The 16,845-nt window shown below is 41.0% G+C and overlaps 1 non-coding gene across 1 annotated transcript; it reads right to left on the reverse strand.

The window, feature by feature from the left end:
- Positions 1-15,159: 15,159 nt before the first annotated feature.
- On the reverse strand, positions 15,160-15,267 carry LOC112714145 (small nucleolar RNA R71). The gene has a single exon (XR_003159100.1). It is a non-coding gene; the product is annotated as a small nucleolar RNA R71 (small nucleolar RNA).
- Between the last annotated feature and the right edge of the window lie 1,578 nt (positions 15,268-16,845).

Below are 16,845 nucleotides of genomic sequence, written 5' to 3' on the forward strand. Positions count from 1 at the left end.
CAAGGGACTCCGATGCTTAAGTTAGCAAGGGTATTAAGCAGGTGTTGAGTAGAATCAGAGTATGAGTTATACCTGGGTGCTCCAGTGTATTTATAATGGTGAGATGTGGCCTTTTGTGGATAAGATAAGTTAGTTATCTTATCTTATCTTTATCTTATCTTTAAGTGAGGTCATCTTATCTTTAAGGGAGCTGCCTTTCTCTCTGTAGGCTTGGGATGCCTTGGGATTTGGGGCGTGTTCCTCTATTTGGGCCCTTCTTTGGGCTTTCCTGGGGACTTTGACCGAGCTCTTTGGAAAGAAGTCGGGTTGTCCTGACCTGAAGAGGTCGGTCGCTTTGTCTGTCGAACATCCCGGGTCGGTCATCTCAACCCAGGGTATGAACAGTGCCCCTGCTTGAGCTCGGTCTTCTTTTTTGAGGTCTAGTCTTTGACTTTGGTCCTTCTTTTGGTGAAGCCGAACTCAAGCATTTTGTCGATTTCTTTGTAGCAGTCTTTTGAATGTAGAACATTTCCTCTAAAAGGCGCGCGCTTTTATATTGGCGCTTTGTGAATGTACGAGGGTTTAATGCCTTCTTTAATTTTAGCATTAATTGCCCCGTTTTCCTTTGGCTCTTTATTTCGATTTTGAAAACCCAGAAAAGGGTTTCTCTCCTTTTGTCCTTTTCGTAACTTCTTTTCTCCGCTCTCTCCACTCTCTGATTTTTGTTTGCACTTCTGCTTTCTTTGTGTTGCGGCATCGTTTGGCATTTTTGAAGCCTGGAGTCTTGCGTTTCTTCCTGCAACATTGTTCTTGTTCGCGTTCTTTGTGAGAAGGCGTTCCCAGATTTCGTCTTCCATCTTCTGTTTCTTTGAAGCTCGCTGCTCTTTCCAGGTTGTTACTAGCTTTCTTGCTTCTTTCATAGCTTCGTCTTTAGTTTTTTGGTGAAGTTCTGATTTTGCATGTTTGAAAGTTTGAATCTTTTCGTGGTCTTGTATTTGCTTGTCGCTGTAACATGCTTTCCCTATCTTTCTCTTATGGATTTTCTTGGCATTTCTATCGAGGCTTTCTAGGGTTTTACTGTTGCTTCTGGTTGTTTACTGTCTGATACTGATAGAAAATCTGTATCTGTTCCTCACTTTTGAAGATCGCTTTTTGTCTGATCTTTGAAAAAGGTTGCATCTTTAATGGTCTCTGCTTGGCGTGCTTGATGTTTGGGAATGCTTTTTGCTTGGTAGACTGTAATGACTTTTTGTGTTTTTCTTTGATGAAAAATGTTTGTTGTTTTGAATTCTTTTTGAGAAATGCTGGGGTGCAAGCTGTAGATCTTGCCTGGAAACCTTGCTTTGTTACTGCCTCCAAAGGATGCCCCAGGACTTTGGTTTGAGTCTTGGGGTTTTCTTTTTCTTGTTTCTTCGCCTGTATCGTATTGACCGAGTTGTTTTCTCCCTTTGCCGGGATGTTTTTAGTAACCCCATCTTCTTTTCTTACTTGTAGGATTAGTTGGCCTCATGTCTTCTCACAATAACGTTGTAGAGATGTCTTCCAGAGTTCCCGAGGGGATGTCCGATTGGCTGGACTCCCTTGTTTTGTTGTGTGTTTCTATTGTGGATGCTGAATTTTGCACAGAGCTGAGGAGGCGCTATAGGATTTGTGGTAGCAATGCTCGTGAGGAGGATTACGAGCTTGTTGCTCCTGATTCTGATGAGAGAGTTTGTTTTCCGACTTCCATTGAGAGGGAACGTCCCTTCTTCTATGCCTATGAATACTTCTTCAGCCAGTTGAACGTTACTTTTCCTTTTACTACTTTTGAGACCGACCTGTTGTGGTCGTGTAATATTGCTCCATCCCAGCTTCACCCTAATTCCTGGGGTTTTATTAAAATTTTTCAACTTCTCTGTCGTGAATTAGATGTAACACCTTCCCAAACTCTTTTCCTTTATTTGTTTGTTTCCGCCAAGCCTGGCGGTTCTTCAAAAAAGAAGGCTTCCTAGGTTTCCTTCAGGTCCGCCCAGGGCCACAAAGTTTTTGCTCTGTATGATGAGTCCTTTAAGGACTTCAAGAATTACTTCTTTAAGGTTCGTGCTGTCGAGGGGGCCCGACCCTTTTTTCTTGACGAAAATGATGAGCCTTCTTTCCCTCTAGAGTGGCAGAGGGATGTGAGAGTGTCTCGTTATACTTGGGAGATGCTTGATGATGTTAAGCATGCTTTTGTTGTTGTTCTTGAGGATCTATGGGGGAAACCGCCCCATCTTGATACAAAAAGGTTTTTGAATGACCCATCCTTGGTTCGGACTGTTTTGGGTATTTGTCTGACTTATCTCCTATACTTGTTTCTTTAATTTTTTCTTCCTCTTGTTTGTGACCGTCTTTCTTTGTTGTGGCTATTTCTGTATTTGTAGAGATGTCAAAGAATAACGACTCCATGAAGCCTTTTAAAAGGGAAAAGAAAGCAACTGCTGCTCTGAACATCTCGGCCAAAGTGGTCGGCGAGGGGTCTTCTCAAATCCCAGTGAAGCCTCCTGTGTCGAGTGGACCGAAGAAAGTAATTCCTACTCCTCGGATTCATCAGGTCGATCCTCCTCAGACTTCTGCTGTTGCTTCTAGTGTCCCTCCCTTAAAAAAGCAAAAAACATTCGAGCCCTTAAACCTGGATGCCCCGGACTTTGATGCTATCGAGTTTGTTGACCAACAAATTGCCCCTTATGGTGGGCTTTCCATGGACGACGTGTCTCTTCTTCAGCATCTGGATTTTATTACCAAAAGTAGTGTGAAGATGGCTCATATGGGTGCGGCTATTTTCCGAACAGTTCAGGGGATCCCGATTCATGCCACAAAATCCTTCATGGAGGAGGCCAAGTCAGAATTTGATCGGATCAAGGGTCAGAAGGATGAGTTGGAGGTGAAGTTGGCGAAGGTGGAGAAGGAGCTAGAGGGTGAGAAGGTCAGCTCTATTGCCTTGGCTGCTTCTTTGAAGTTGGCTGAAGATATGGCACTGAAGCATAAGGATAGCTATGTCTCGGCTTATAGGGAATTGATGCATCTCTAGGAAGATTTGGAAACTGCTTGGGTTAATTATGGTGAGCTTCAGGGTCACCTTGTGGGCAGCGTTACTACCGCCTCTAAGAACCTGATGGAGCAGTTCCGGATTGTTGCTCCTGATGCCGATTTGACTCTCATCAGCCTGGACAATATTGTGAGGGATGGTAAGATTGTCCCTGATGACCAGGATGATGATGATGCTGACCCTCCCCCAGTGCCTTCTCTTAAAGTATTGACCTCCTCAGTTCCTCCCGTTACATCCGATCCGGATTGTCAGATTCTGAACCGGGATGATGGAACTGTAGATGCTATGCCTATTCAGACTTGCCCTCCTTCTCCCTGTACTGATGCTGCCGGGAAGGCTCCGGATCTTGGTTGATCTCCTTTAAGTATTTGTGTAAATAGCCCGATTTGTGGGCTTTGAACTCTTTTTTGTGAATGATGTTTTATTTGACTGTTGATACTTCCAGTTGCTATTTTTAGCAACTTTATTTTGAAAACAAAATGGTTTCTCTGAGGTTGATTTTGGTGGCCTCTTGAAGCTTTATCATACTATGCTTTCACACTTATTGTTTGTAGCTTGGATCCTTTTGAGGTTGTGATTGTGGGGGGTTTGACTTATTTATCGGTTTCCTCGCTTTTGTTTGTATTTTAGCACCTCATAACCGATTTCTTTATGTTGGTCCCCTTCTGAGTTATTTTTGTAATCCTCTTTCCTGGACCTTTGTCAGGTCTCTTTAAGGGATTACTTTTATAACTTATCCTTGTAGGAGACCGACTTCGTTAGGTCGATCTCTTCTAAGTTGTTTTTCTAATCATCTTTCTTGGACATTTGTTAGGTCTCTTTCAGGGATTACTTTTACTACTTTTCTTTGTAAGAGACCGACTTCGTTAGGTCGATCTCTTCTAAGTTGTTTTTATAATCCTCTTTCTTAGACCTTTGTTAGGTCTCTTTCAGGGATTACTTGATCGGGGTAAAACTTGTCTCTCAACAAATTCCCATTCGGCAAGTGTACCAAATTTGTCGTCAAGTAAAAACTCACAATAGAGTGAGGTCGAATCCCACAGGGATTGATTGATCAAGCAACTTTAATTAGAGGAATGATCTAGTTGAGCGAATCCATGAATAGAGTTGATAATTGCAGAAATTAAAATGGTAGGAAAGTAAATGACTGAAAGTAAATAGCAGAATTGTAAATGGGAATGGGGGAATTGCTCAAAAAAGTAAATTGCAGAAAATAAAGAGAATGGGTAAGATCAGAAATGGGGAGTTCATTGGGCTTAGGAGATGTTGCATTCTCCGGATCAATTTCATTTTCATCTCTTCCTCAATCAATGCACTCATTGATCTCCTTGGCAATCTTAAGTGACTGAATCACAATTTCTTGCAATTCAATCTCTCAAATCTTGATCAATAGCCAATTCCTTGGTCAATTGCTCATGAGAAGAGATGAAGTGTGGTCACTGATTATACCACATGCACTTCCCAAATCAAATGCTTAGAGGGTTATAGCCACATACCCATCCACACTTAATTTGGTCCAGCATGAGAAAGCATTTCTAGCTAATCTCTTCATTCCTCTTTCAAGGATCCAAAGAGGTCCATGTTTGAATAGCTTCTTTTCCAAGATCACTATCCAATTGGATGAAGATCGAAGGCTTTCAAGTAAAATCAAAAGGAAAGATAGAAGAAGAATAAGAAAATAAGTATTGATCCATCAAATTACAACAGAGCTCCCTAACCCAATGAAAGGGGTTTAGTTGTTCATAGCTCTAGAAATCAAAATCAAAGATGGAGAATACATCATAAAGCTAGAAATGCAAAGAAAGTAAATACAAAGAGTAGTTCTCTTTTCTAGCTCCTCCCCCAGAAGCTCCTCTCTATTTCAAAACTACTCCTATATATACTTCTCTTCTCAGCTTCTAGTTAGCTCTTCAAGTCTTGGGCCTCTGGATCTTTGAGCTTGAAGCAGTTCCTTTCTTCAATTGGGCTTGGCTTACTTGCAGAGAGAAAGTGTGAAGTGGGCAGAGACTTTAGCTCAAGACGTTAGGGGTGTTTAACATTTAATGAAAATACAAGTTCGAGAACGTTAGTGACACTTAACATTGTCACTAACGTTGCCATGCACCCCTTTGCCTCACGATAGAGCCCACGTTAACTGGGTTAACGTGGCTTTTAACGTTGCCTTGTTAGTCTTCGAGAATGTTAGTGACACTCAACATTGTCACTAACGTTCAAGTGTGCCCCTAGGTCTCACGTTAGAGTCCACGTTAACTAGGTTAACGTGTCTTCTAACGTGGCTTTTGCCAACCTTCGAGAACGTTAGTGACACTCAACATTGTCACTAACGTTCAAGTGTGCCCCTAGGTCTCACGTTAGAGTCCACGTTAACTAGGTTAACGTAGCTTCTAACGTGGTCATTCTTAGCCATCCCAACGTTAGTGACAATGTTAAGTGTCACTAACGTTGGCTCATTCTTCATTCCTCATCGTTAGCTTCCACGTTAACCAAGTTAACGTGGAAGTTAACGTGGCTCTTGGGGGTTGTGTGGTTGCTCCAACGTTAGTGACAATGTTGAGTGTCACTAACGTTGTCGACAACTCTCCATCTCTTACGTTAGCTCTCACGTTAACCAAGTTAACGTGGGAGTTAACGTGGCTCTTTGCACCTTAGGCCAACGTTAGTGACAATGTTGAGTGTCACTAACGTTGGCTTCTCTTTCCCCTTTAACGTTAGAGGCCACGTTAACTAGGTTAACGTGGCTCTAACGTGGCCATTTGTGAGCAATTGCCAACGTTAGTGACAATGTTAAGTGTCACTAACGTTGGCTCAACTTCTCTTCTCCACGTTAGAGTTCACGTTAACTTAGTTAACGTGACTCTTTAACGTGGGCATTGATGGCTTTTGAGAGTGTTTTTGGCAATCACTTTTCTCCTTAACTTTGCAAGTTACCTCCCATTCCTTACTTCCTTTGGTCCTGAAATCAAGCAATAGAATGCATCAAAGTTCTAGTCCAAGTCATGGGTAATGCAATATACAATTTTGTCATTAAAATCATGCAAAATCCTTATGAAATAATGTAAAATGCACAATGTATGCTTGAATCAAGGTCTGAGTGAATATCTGCCCAAAACTAACTTATTTCCTAAGAAAATGCATGAAATTACCTAAAAACAGTAAAGAAAAGGTCAGTGAAACTGGCCAAAATGCCCTGGCATCACAACACCAAACTTAAAGCTTGCTTGTCCCTAAGCAAGTACTGGAACAAGAGAATGATGAATGGAATCTCCAGAGAAATGAGTCATTCTTGTGGAAGTCATATTACTGATTTTATGGTGGTTTCATGCATAGCAACTTAGGTTCATTCCACTACTGGCTTTCAGACCTTTATCATCTCCTAACTTACTCACTTTGTTATGTCCCATGAGACCTGTATTTATTGATCCTTTTATTGTTATTTCAAGGGCTGTTTGTGTTATTAGGTTAAGTGTTTTGTAAGGGGACAACTCTTTAGGATAAGCTTTCAGCCAATACTCCCGAACCAGTTGGTTCAAGGTGCTAGGTGTTGAAGCACCCCTAAGGACTTACTTACTCAAGTCTCTCCCCCATACATACACACCACAGCATATAGTTTATTTATTTTCTTTCCTTCAGACCTTGGTGTCCAGCACCTTTTTGGGTTACTAAATGCTCTGTGGTGAGGGTTACTCTTGATAGTGGATTTTCAGCTGATAATCCCGAGTTAGTTAACCCAAGTTACCAGGTGATAAAGCACCCCAATGAGCTTATTCATCCAAGTAGATCCCCCACACAGGAGCACCACAGACACATGTCTTAAGGCAAACCATTGGTGCCTAGCCTTATTGCTTACTCTTTTTCTTTTGTTTTTCACTTCCATTGTTCTTTCCCTTTTCTCTTATTAGGATCTTGTTGTTATCTTAATCTCATGGTATATCAAAAGTAAAGTATTCAGGATAGATAGTTGTCATCCTAACCTTGTGGTTGAACCAACTTAGCTAACTTATGACTACCCCCAAAGATTCATGAATGCACTTCCACATTATGAACTATACTCTGGTCTTTCAAAACATAAACATTCTCTCTTCATTTGATTCTAAGGACAAACATACAACAAGTAAAGATACGAATGTAGTAACATAAAGGCTAGCAAGCATTGACTTCTTAATCATAAAGCTCAGAATGCATAATTGAAAGTTGTTTAGCTACTATGGAGGCATGTTCTATTTCATACAAGATCCTCCTTATTTATGATATAAACAAAAAAAACCAAGAAAGGAGCTCCACCACCTTTTACTCATGTGGTTGCTCATGCTCCCTTCCATGCTTGTCCTCTTGGTGCTTTTCTTGAGTGCTTGTGCTCCCACTCCCTTTGCCTTTTCCAAGTAGTTTCTTCCAGAACCCAGCATCTTCCATCTTTTTCTTCAGAGTTTCCTTCTACTGTTTCACCTTCCCTTCTTCTCGTTCAACAAACTCTTTTTGGACCTCCTTATAGGTGGGAATGGCATAATTTAGGTGGTGCATATTATTAGACATGTAACTCAATCTGGCTTGAGTGTTTACACTGAACTCCTCTCTATGCAGCTGCCTTCCTTCATTCAGCACGTTAAACTCATTGAATGATTTTATCTGAGCTAATTGCCGCTGGTTGAGCTCTTGAAGGCGTTTGTCTTGACGCTCTTGCCTCTCTGTTACTTGGTGTAGGGTTTGAGTGAGTTGTGAATATTGCTCTTGTTGCTTCTCCATGTGTTGTTTCTGCCACTCTTCTTGTTGCTTCATCCATTTGGACTGCATGGCAAGTATTTGCTCTTGTCCCTCCATATGTTTCATCTCCAAATCCTCAATGGCATGTAAAATATGACTCATATTGAGGTTGGCTGGGTTGTGTTGCTCTTCTTGTTGGTAATTTTCCTGATGATACTCCTCTTGATGAACTTCTTCCTGGGCTCTGTGCCTTCCTATATGTGGCCTTCTTAGTTGTTGAGCAAGTGAGGTGTGGACCATGCACTCACGTGTGACCGGCTTCCCTGGGTTCACCCAGTCTGGACTGCTGTCCTCAAATACTACCTTAGCCTTGTTGCACAAGCAGAGAATTATGCTGGGGTACCAAAGCCTGGCACCCGAATCAACTTTCTCAGCCGACTCTTGAATCCCTTCAGCAATAAGCTCATGCACATTGATTTCCCCACCTAGTACTAAGCATTGCACCATAGTGGCTCGGTTGATGTTAACTTCTGAATTATTAGCAGCCAGTAGGATGGACCTTCTTACAAGCTCGAACCACCCCTTGGGCTCAGGGTGAAGGTCTCCCATTTTTATGAATTTTGGTCTCCCATCTGAGTACCTCTCCCAATCAGCTGCTATCACACAGATATCTGACGCTATCTCTGAGAGCTCATCCTTATCAGGGCTTCTACTTATCCTTGACTGATAACTCTCCTCGTCAAAATGAGGGAATTTCAATTGAAGAGCTCTTATTATGGCACTTGGGCTGAAGTCGATCTCCCTTCCTCTCACATAGCTTTTGTAAGTTGGGGCTTTGGTCTTCTCCTCTCTAACTAAATTTGCATAAAACTCTTTGATGAGGTTGCCATTGATCTTACCCTCTGGATTGGTGAGCAATTGCCACCCTCTCTGTTCGATTTTCCTCAAAATCTGTGGTGATTCATTGGCATTGATTTGGAAGATTAACTCTAGCAATATCTTTCTGGCCCTTATCCGCTTGAATTCTCGTTCATGAAAGGCAGTTTTGAATCTCTTCTCGTCAAAGGGAACACTCTCCATGGGTTCCTTTCTCTTTTGCCTCTTTGAGCTTGATGATACCATGACTTGAGTTGTGGTTTTGAGGTGGGTTGAGTCTTCGGATAGATAAAGAGTGGGTTGGTTAAAACAATGCGTGATGAAGGGTTTAGTGTGCCAACAGAAGTGTGGAGAGTGGGGGTTTGAATGTAAGGAGTGAGCATGCACTAAGGTTCACTTATATAGGAAAAATCATGAGTGCATGAAGGGTGTGGATTGCACGAATGTTTCCTTGATGGACGGATGGGGTTGTATACAAAGGGAGGACAAGGATCATCACTTGATGGGGAATGTTGGTTCGGTCTTCAAGATTCTTCTTCTTTCAATGTTGCATGGCAACATTTCCCATGCCTTCCTTGTTGGGACAAGTGTAAAGTTCTCTTCGCGAAGTGGCCGAGCCTCCCCCATTAAATTGTCTAATCAATCCTCATCAATGCTCCTGTTCCTTCTCTATAAAGATAAAATGAGAAAAGTAACAAAAGATATTAAAATAACATAAGAACTTTACGGCTAACATTAATGAAAGGGGAGGAAGATTTGATTGTTTATTTATGAATTCCAACTAACTAACTAACTGTGTATCTTTATATGCACATTGGTGGCACCATAGGGTGACACCAAACTTAGTTTGGAGTATTGTGATGAAAGGTTGTGTTCAAAGCTTTAAGAAGAATGCTTTGAACACCAAACTTGTTCTTCACTATATTCTGCATATAAAAATTTCACACGTGCTTGTCAATTTTTGGTTGGAATTCATGAATATTGATTTATTCACTACTTCTTAAAGCATTTAAAAACATGGGTTGCCTCCCATGAAGCGCTTCTTTAGCGTCACTAGCTTGACGTTATCCCCTTATTATGGTGGTTGGTAATGCTTGAAGTCTTCTCCTCTGGCAGTGGACTTGTATCCGTTGGTTGTATCAATGATCTCTACATGCTCCAAGGAATGAACTCTGTTGATGGTGAAGACCTTAGGTAGCTGAGATGGTACAGTGGGGAGATTAGGGGGATATCTATGAAGTAGGCTGAGATTACTTTATCCCCTGGAGAGAAATCTTCCGTAGGAATCTTCTTGTTCCGCCACCCCCTTGGTACCTTCTTCTTTCCCCCTGGTGCTGCTTTCTTACTCCTGGTGGCCTCCTTCTTTGATGAGCTTTTGTTAATGTCCTCACAAACTTCTGGTGGCTTAGGTTCCTCCAATTTTTCCTTGACCTGTGGCACTTGCTGCTGGCCTTGTCCATCAACCCAGTGAATCTCAGGATGAGCTGGTTGTGCTTTAGTGCTTGCTTCTTCCTATAGTATCTCATGATGCCCTTTGCTCGGTTCTTTGTCTTCTTCATCTTTTTCCAGTGAGAGTTCGAAAACACTGAAGCTCATTTGTTCATCATGGATCCTTAATATTAGCTCTCCTTTCTCCACATCTATGAGTGCTCTAGCAGTAGCTAGAAATGGTCTCCCCAATATGATTGGGTGCAGGTGACTCTCTTCCATGTCTAGGATGACAAAGTCTGTTGGGAGAAAGTATTTTCCAACTTTGAGCAACACATTTTCCACCACTCCTACTGCTTGCTTTTGAGTCTTGTCAGCCTGCCTTATGACTACATCTGTAGGTAGTATCTCATTGATCTGCAGCCTTTTTACCAGGGATAGGGGTATTAAGTTGATGCTTGCTCCCAAATCGCAAAGTGCTCTATCAAAATTTGTTTCCCCTATAGCACAAGGGACATGAAAACTCCTTGGGTCTTTTCTCTTCGCAGGCAATTATGTTTGAATGAGGGTGCTGCAATCCTTGTTCATCACTATAGTCTGGCCCCCCTTGAGTGAGCTCTTCCTGGGAAGTAGTTCCTTCATATACTTGACGAATGCTGGCATTTGCTGAATGACCTTGATGAATGGTATGTTCACATTCAAAGATGCAAACGAGTCTAAGAATCTTGAGTACATTCTCTTTCCCACAGCACCCTTTAGCAGTTGAGAAAATGGTGCATATTGTCTCAGCAGCTCCTGTTGTGTGATTTCTATTTCTTGTTGGTCTTTCTTCTCCTTCTCTACTAAGGTATTTTCAGGTTGTTCTGACAGCTTGCTTGGCTTGTCTTCAGTCTCCTTGTCTTTTGTAGTGACCATATTGCAGTCTTCCCATCTTACTTTCTTCGCTTCACGTCTCGAATTCTTCTCTGTGTCACTTGGGAAGCTATCAGTGTGTCTGGGCATTTTCTCAGACAAATATCCCACTTGGAATTCCAGCTTCTTGATTGCTTCCACCCGATTCTTCATACTGGCTCTCACCTCCTCTTTGAACACCTTATTGTCTTGAATGTCTTTGCATATGCTTTCAAGTAAGGTTTCAATCCTAGAGATTCTGTCATCAAATGATGGTATGTTGGGGGTAGAGGTAGAAGAGTGAGATGTATTGCTGTGGTTTTGTTGGTATGTCCTCTGTGTGAATTGTTGGGGAGCTGTGTTATTGTTGGGGTTGTGACGTCTCTGATCTTGGCCTTGGTCTTGTTGATTCCCCCACCCAAAGTTTGGGTGATTCCTCCATCCAGGGTTGTAGGTCTTGGAGTATGGATCATGGTTGTATCTAGGTGAATTCCCAATGTAGTTGGCTTGCTCCTGAGTGCCTTCTTCCTCTTCACTTGCTTCCTCTTGAGTTGAAGTGGTGATTGATGAGCGGATAATTTGTACGCTTTTTGGCATTGTTTCTAGTATGTTTTTAGTATGTTCTAGTTAGTTTTTAGTATATTTTTATTAGTTTTTAGTTAAAATTCACTTTTCTGGACTTTACTATGAGTTTGTGTGTTTTTCTATGATTTCAGGTATTTTCTGGCTGAAATTGAGGGACCTGAGCAAAAATCTGATTCAGAGACTAAAAAGGACTGCAGATGCTGTTGGATTCTGACCTCCCTGCACTCGAAGTGGATTTTCTGGAGCTACAGAACCTCAATTGGCGCGCTCTCAAAAACGTTGGAAATTAGACATCCTGGGCTTTCCAGCAATGTATAGTAGTTCATACTTTGCCTGAGATTTGATGGCCCAAACCGGCGTTCCAAATCAGCTCAAGAATGCCCGGCGTTAAACGCCGGAACTGGCACAAGAAAGGGAGTTAAACGCCCAAACTGGCACAAAAGCTGGCGTTTAACTCCAAGAGAAGTCTCTACACGAAAATGATTCAATGCTCAGCCCAAGCACACACCAAGTGGGCCCGGAAGTGGATTTTTATGTCGTTTACTCATCTCTGTAAACCCTAGGCTACTAGTTCTCTATAAGTAGGACCTTTTACTATTGTATTATCATCTTGGTTCTTCTGGTTCCCTCTCTGTGGCCGAAGCCAATGATCACTACTATCACTTATGTATTTTCAACGGTGGAGTTTCTACACACCATAGATTAAGGTGTGGAGCTCTGCTGTACCTCGAGTATTAATGCAATTACTATTGTTCTTCAATTCAATTCATCTTATTCTTGTTCTAAGATATTCATTTGCACCCAAGAACATGATGAATGTGATGATTATGTGACACTCATCATCATTCTCACTTATGAACGCGTGCCTGGCAACCACTCCCGTTCTACAACCAAACAAGGCTTGAATGTTTATCTCTTGGATCCCTTAATCGGAATCTTCGTGGTATAAGCTAGAATTGATGGCGGTATTCAAGAGAATCCGAAAGGTCTAAACCTTGTATGTGGTATTCTGAGTAGGATTCAATGATTGAATGACTGTGACGAGCTTCAAACTCACGATTGTGGGGCGTTAGTGACAGACGCAAAAGAATCACTGGATTCTATTCCGACATGATTGAGAACCGACAGCTGAATAGCCGTGCCGTGACAGGGTACGTTGAACATTTTCACTGAGAGGATGGGAGGTAGCCACTGACAATGGTGAAACCCTACATACAGCTTGCCATGGAAAGGAGTAAGAAGGATTGGATGAAGACAGTAGGAAAGCAGAGAGACAGAAGGAACACAGCATCCCCAAACGCTTATCTGAAATTCCCACCAATGAATTGCATAAGTATCTCTATCTTTATCTTTATGTTTTATTCATCATTCATAACCATTTGAGTTCGCCTGACTAAGATTTACAAGGTGACCATAGCTTGCTTCATACCAACAATCTCTGTGGGATCGACCCTTACTCGCGTAAGGTTTATTACTTGGACGACCCAGTACACTTGCTGGTTAGTTATGCGAAGTTGTGTTTATGCCATGGTATTGAACACCAATTTTTTGGATTCATCACCGGGGATTATTTGAGTTGTAAAAAGAAGAGATCACAATTTCGTGCACCAAGTTTTTGGCGCCGTTGCCGGGGATTGTTCGAGTATGGACAACTGACGGTTCATCTTGTTGCTTAGATTAGGTATTTTTCTTCAGAATTCTTAAGAATGAATTCTAGTGTTTCAAGGTGATGTTCTTATCATCACCAAAGCTGATTGATTTTCATCAATTTAGCTCTTGAATGCAATGTCCTGCTGAAGCTTATTCAGCCATGTCTAATTTCTTTAGACTGAAGCTTTAGACTAACATTGCATGATTCCTGGAATTCTCATTAAGAATTTTGATACCTTTATTTTCTTTTTCCACTTAATTTTCGAAAAATCCAAAAAAATTTTACAAAATCATAAAAACCAAAGATATTTTATGTTTCTTTTTGAGTCTAGTGTTTCATTTTAAGTTTGCTGTCAATTGCATGTTTCTGTTCTTCTTGCATTCATGCATGTGTCTTCATTAATCTTCAAGTTGTTCTTGATGATTTCATTGCTCTGATTTTTAAATTCTCTTGACTTGAGTGTTTTGTTGTTTATCATATGCATTCTCATTTTGTTAGTGTCAGTAGTATACAAACTGCTAAGTTTGGTGTCTTGCATGCATTGTTATTTGATTTTAGTTGCATATTGATTATTCCTTATTATTAAAAATCCAAAAATATTTTTAATTTGTGTCTTTTCAAGTCAATAATACAGAGAATTGAAGATTCAGAACATACTGCAGAGGAATTGCACAGAAAAAGCTGGGCGTTCAAAACGCCCAGTAAGGAAGGCAAACTGGCGTTTAAACGCCAGCCAGGGTACCTGACTGGGCGTTTAACGCCCAAAAGGGTAGTGGTTTGGGCGTTAAATGCCAGAATGTGCACCATTCTGGGCGTTTAACGCCAGGATGGCACAAGAGGGAAGATTTTGTTTTTAATGCAATTTTTTTCAAGTTTTCAAAATCTTTTCAATCAAATCTTTTTCAAAATCAATTTCTTTCCATTTTCAAAAATACTTGCTATCAATTAATGATTTGATTCAACATTTCAAGTATGTTGCCTTTTCTATTGAGAAAGATTTAATGTTTGAATCATATTTTTTCTTGTTAGCCAAGTTATTAATTTTTAAAATCAAATCTTTTTAAAATGTTTTTCAAATCATATATTCTTAACCACATCTTTTTCAAAATAGTTTTCAATCAAATCTTTTTTATTTCTAATTTCAAAATCTTTTTCAAAAATCACTTTACTTCTTTCTTAATCTTGGTTTTCGAAAATCAATTAAAGTTTTTCCAAATGTTTTTAAAATCTTTTTAAATTATTTTCGAAAATTTCTTCCCCTCTTCTCACATCCTTCTATTTATGGACTAACACTATTCCTTAATGCACAATTCAAACTCCATCTTTCTTGATAAGTTCGAATTTTCTACCTCTTCCCTCCATTTTTCTTTTCCTCTGACACCTCAAGGAAGCTCTATACTGTGACATAGAGAATTCCATATTTTCTTGTTCTCTTCTCTTTCATATGAGCAGGAGCAAAGACAAAAGCATTCTTGTTGAGGCTGATCCTGAACCTGAAAGGACCTTGAAGCGAAAGCTAAGAGAAGCTAAGGCACAATTCTCTGTTGAGGACTTAACAGAAATCTTCAAAGAAGAAGAACCCATGGCAGCCGAAAACAACAACAATGCCAACAATGCAAGGAAAGTGCTGGGTGACTTTACTGCACCTACTCCCGACTTCTATGGGAGAAGCATCTCTATCCCTGCCATTGGAGCAAACAACTTTGAGCTTAAGCCTCAATTAGTTTCTCTAATGCAACAGAATTGCAAGTTTCATGGACTTCCATTGGAAGATCCTCATCAGTTTTTAGCTGAATTCTTGCAAATCTGTGACACTGTCAAGACCAATGGGGTTGACCCTGAGGTCTACAGACTTATGCTATTCCCTTTTGCTGTAAGAGACAGAGGTAGGATATGGTTGGACTCACAACCTAAAGAAAGCCTGAACTCTTGGAAAAAGCTAGTCAATGCCTTCTTGGCAAAGTTTTTTCCACCTCAAAAATTGAGTAAGCTTAGAGTGGAAGTCCAAATCTTCAGACAGAAGGAAGGAGAATCCCTCTATGAAGCTTGGGAAAGATACAAACAATTAATCAGAAAGTGTCCCTCTGATATGCTTTCTGAATGGAGCATTATAGGTATTTTCTATGATGGTCTGTCTGAACTGTCCAAGATGTCTTTGGATAGCTCTGCTGGAGGATCTCTTCATCTGAAGAAGACGCCTACAGAAGCTCAAGAACTAATTGAAATGGTTGCAAATAACCAATTCATGTACACTTCTGAAAGGAATCCTGTGAACAATGGGGCTAATCAGAAGAAAGGAGTTCTTGAGATTGATACTCTGAATGTCATATTGGCTCAGAATAAAATATTGACTCAGCAAGTCAATTTGATTTCTCAAAGTCTGTCTGGAATGCAAAATGCACCAAACAGTACTAAGGAAGCTTCATCTGAAGAAGAAGCTTATGATCCTGAGAACTCTTCAATGGAAGAGGTGAATTACATGGGAGAACCCTATGGAAACACCTATAATTCTTCATGGAGAAATCATCCAAATTTCTCATGGAAGGATCAACAGAGACCTCAACAAGGTTTCAACAACAATAATGGTGGAAGAAACAGGTTTAGCAATGGCAAGCCTTTTCCATCATCTTCTCAGCAACAGACAGAGAGTTCTTAGCAGAACAACTCTTACTTAGCAACCATGGTCTCTGATCTAATCAAAACCACTCAAAGTTTCATGACTGAAACAAGGTCCTCCATTAGAAACTTGGAGGCACAAGTAGGTCAGCTGAGCAAGAAAATTACTGAACCCCCTCTTAGTACTCTTCCAAGCAATACAGAAGAAAATCCAAAAGGAGAGTGCAAGGCCATCAACATGGCCGAATTTGGAGAGGAGGGAGAGGCAGTGAACGCCACTGAGGAAGAACTCAATGGACGTCCACTGGCCTCCAATGAGTTCCCCAATGAGGAACCATGGGAATCTGAGGTTCCCATTGAGACCATAGAGATTCCATTGGATTTACTTCTGCCATTCATGAGCTCTGATGAGTATTCTTCCTCTGAAGAGGATGAGTATGTCACTGAAGAGCAAGTTGCTAAATACCTTGGAGCAATCATGAAGCTCAATGACAAGTTATTTGGTAATGAGACTTGGGAGGATGAACTCCCTTTGCTCACCAAAGAATTAGATGACTTGTCTAGGCAGAAACTACCTCAAAAGAGACAGGATCCTGGAAAGTTCTCAATACCTTGTGCCATAGGCACCATGACCTTCAAGAAGGCCTTGTGTGACCTAGGGTCAAGTGTAAACCTCATGCCTCTCTCTGTAATGGAGAGGCTAGGGATCTTTGAGGTGCAAGCTGCAAAAATCTCACTAGAGATGGCAGACAATTCAAGAAAACAAGCTTATGGACTTGTAGAGGATGTTCTGGTAAAAGTTGAAGACCATTACATCCCTGCTGATTTCATAGTCCTAGAGACTGGGAAGTGCATGGATGAATCCATCATCCTTGGTAGACCCTTCCTAGCCACAGCAAAGGCTGTGATTGACATTGACAGAGGAGAATTGATCATTCAAGTGAATGAAGAATCCTTTATGTTTAAAGCTCAAGGATATCCCTCTGTAACCATGGAGAGGAAGCATGAAGAGCTTCTCTCAAAACAAAGTCAAACAGAGCCCCCACAGTCAAACTCT

The sequence above is a fragment of the Arachis hypogaea genome, chromosome 9 (assembly GCF_003086295.3).
Source record: "Arachis hypogaea cultivar Tifrunner chromosome 9, arahy.Tifrunner.gnm2.J5K5, whole genome shotgun sequence".
NCBI classification, from domain to species: domain Eukaryota; kingdom Viridiplantae; phylum Streptophyta; class Magnoliopsida; order Fabales; family Fabaceae; genus Arachis; species Arachis hypogaea.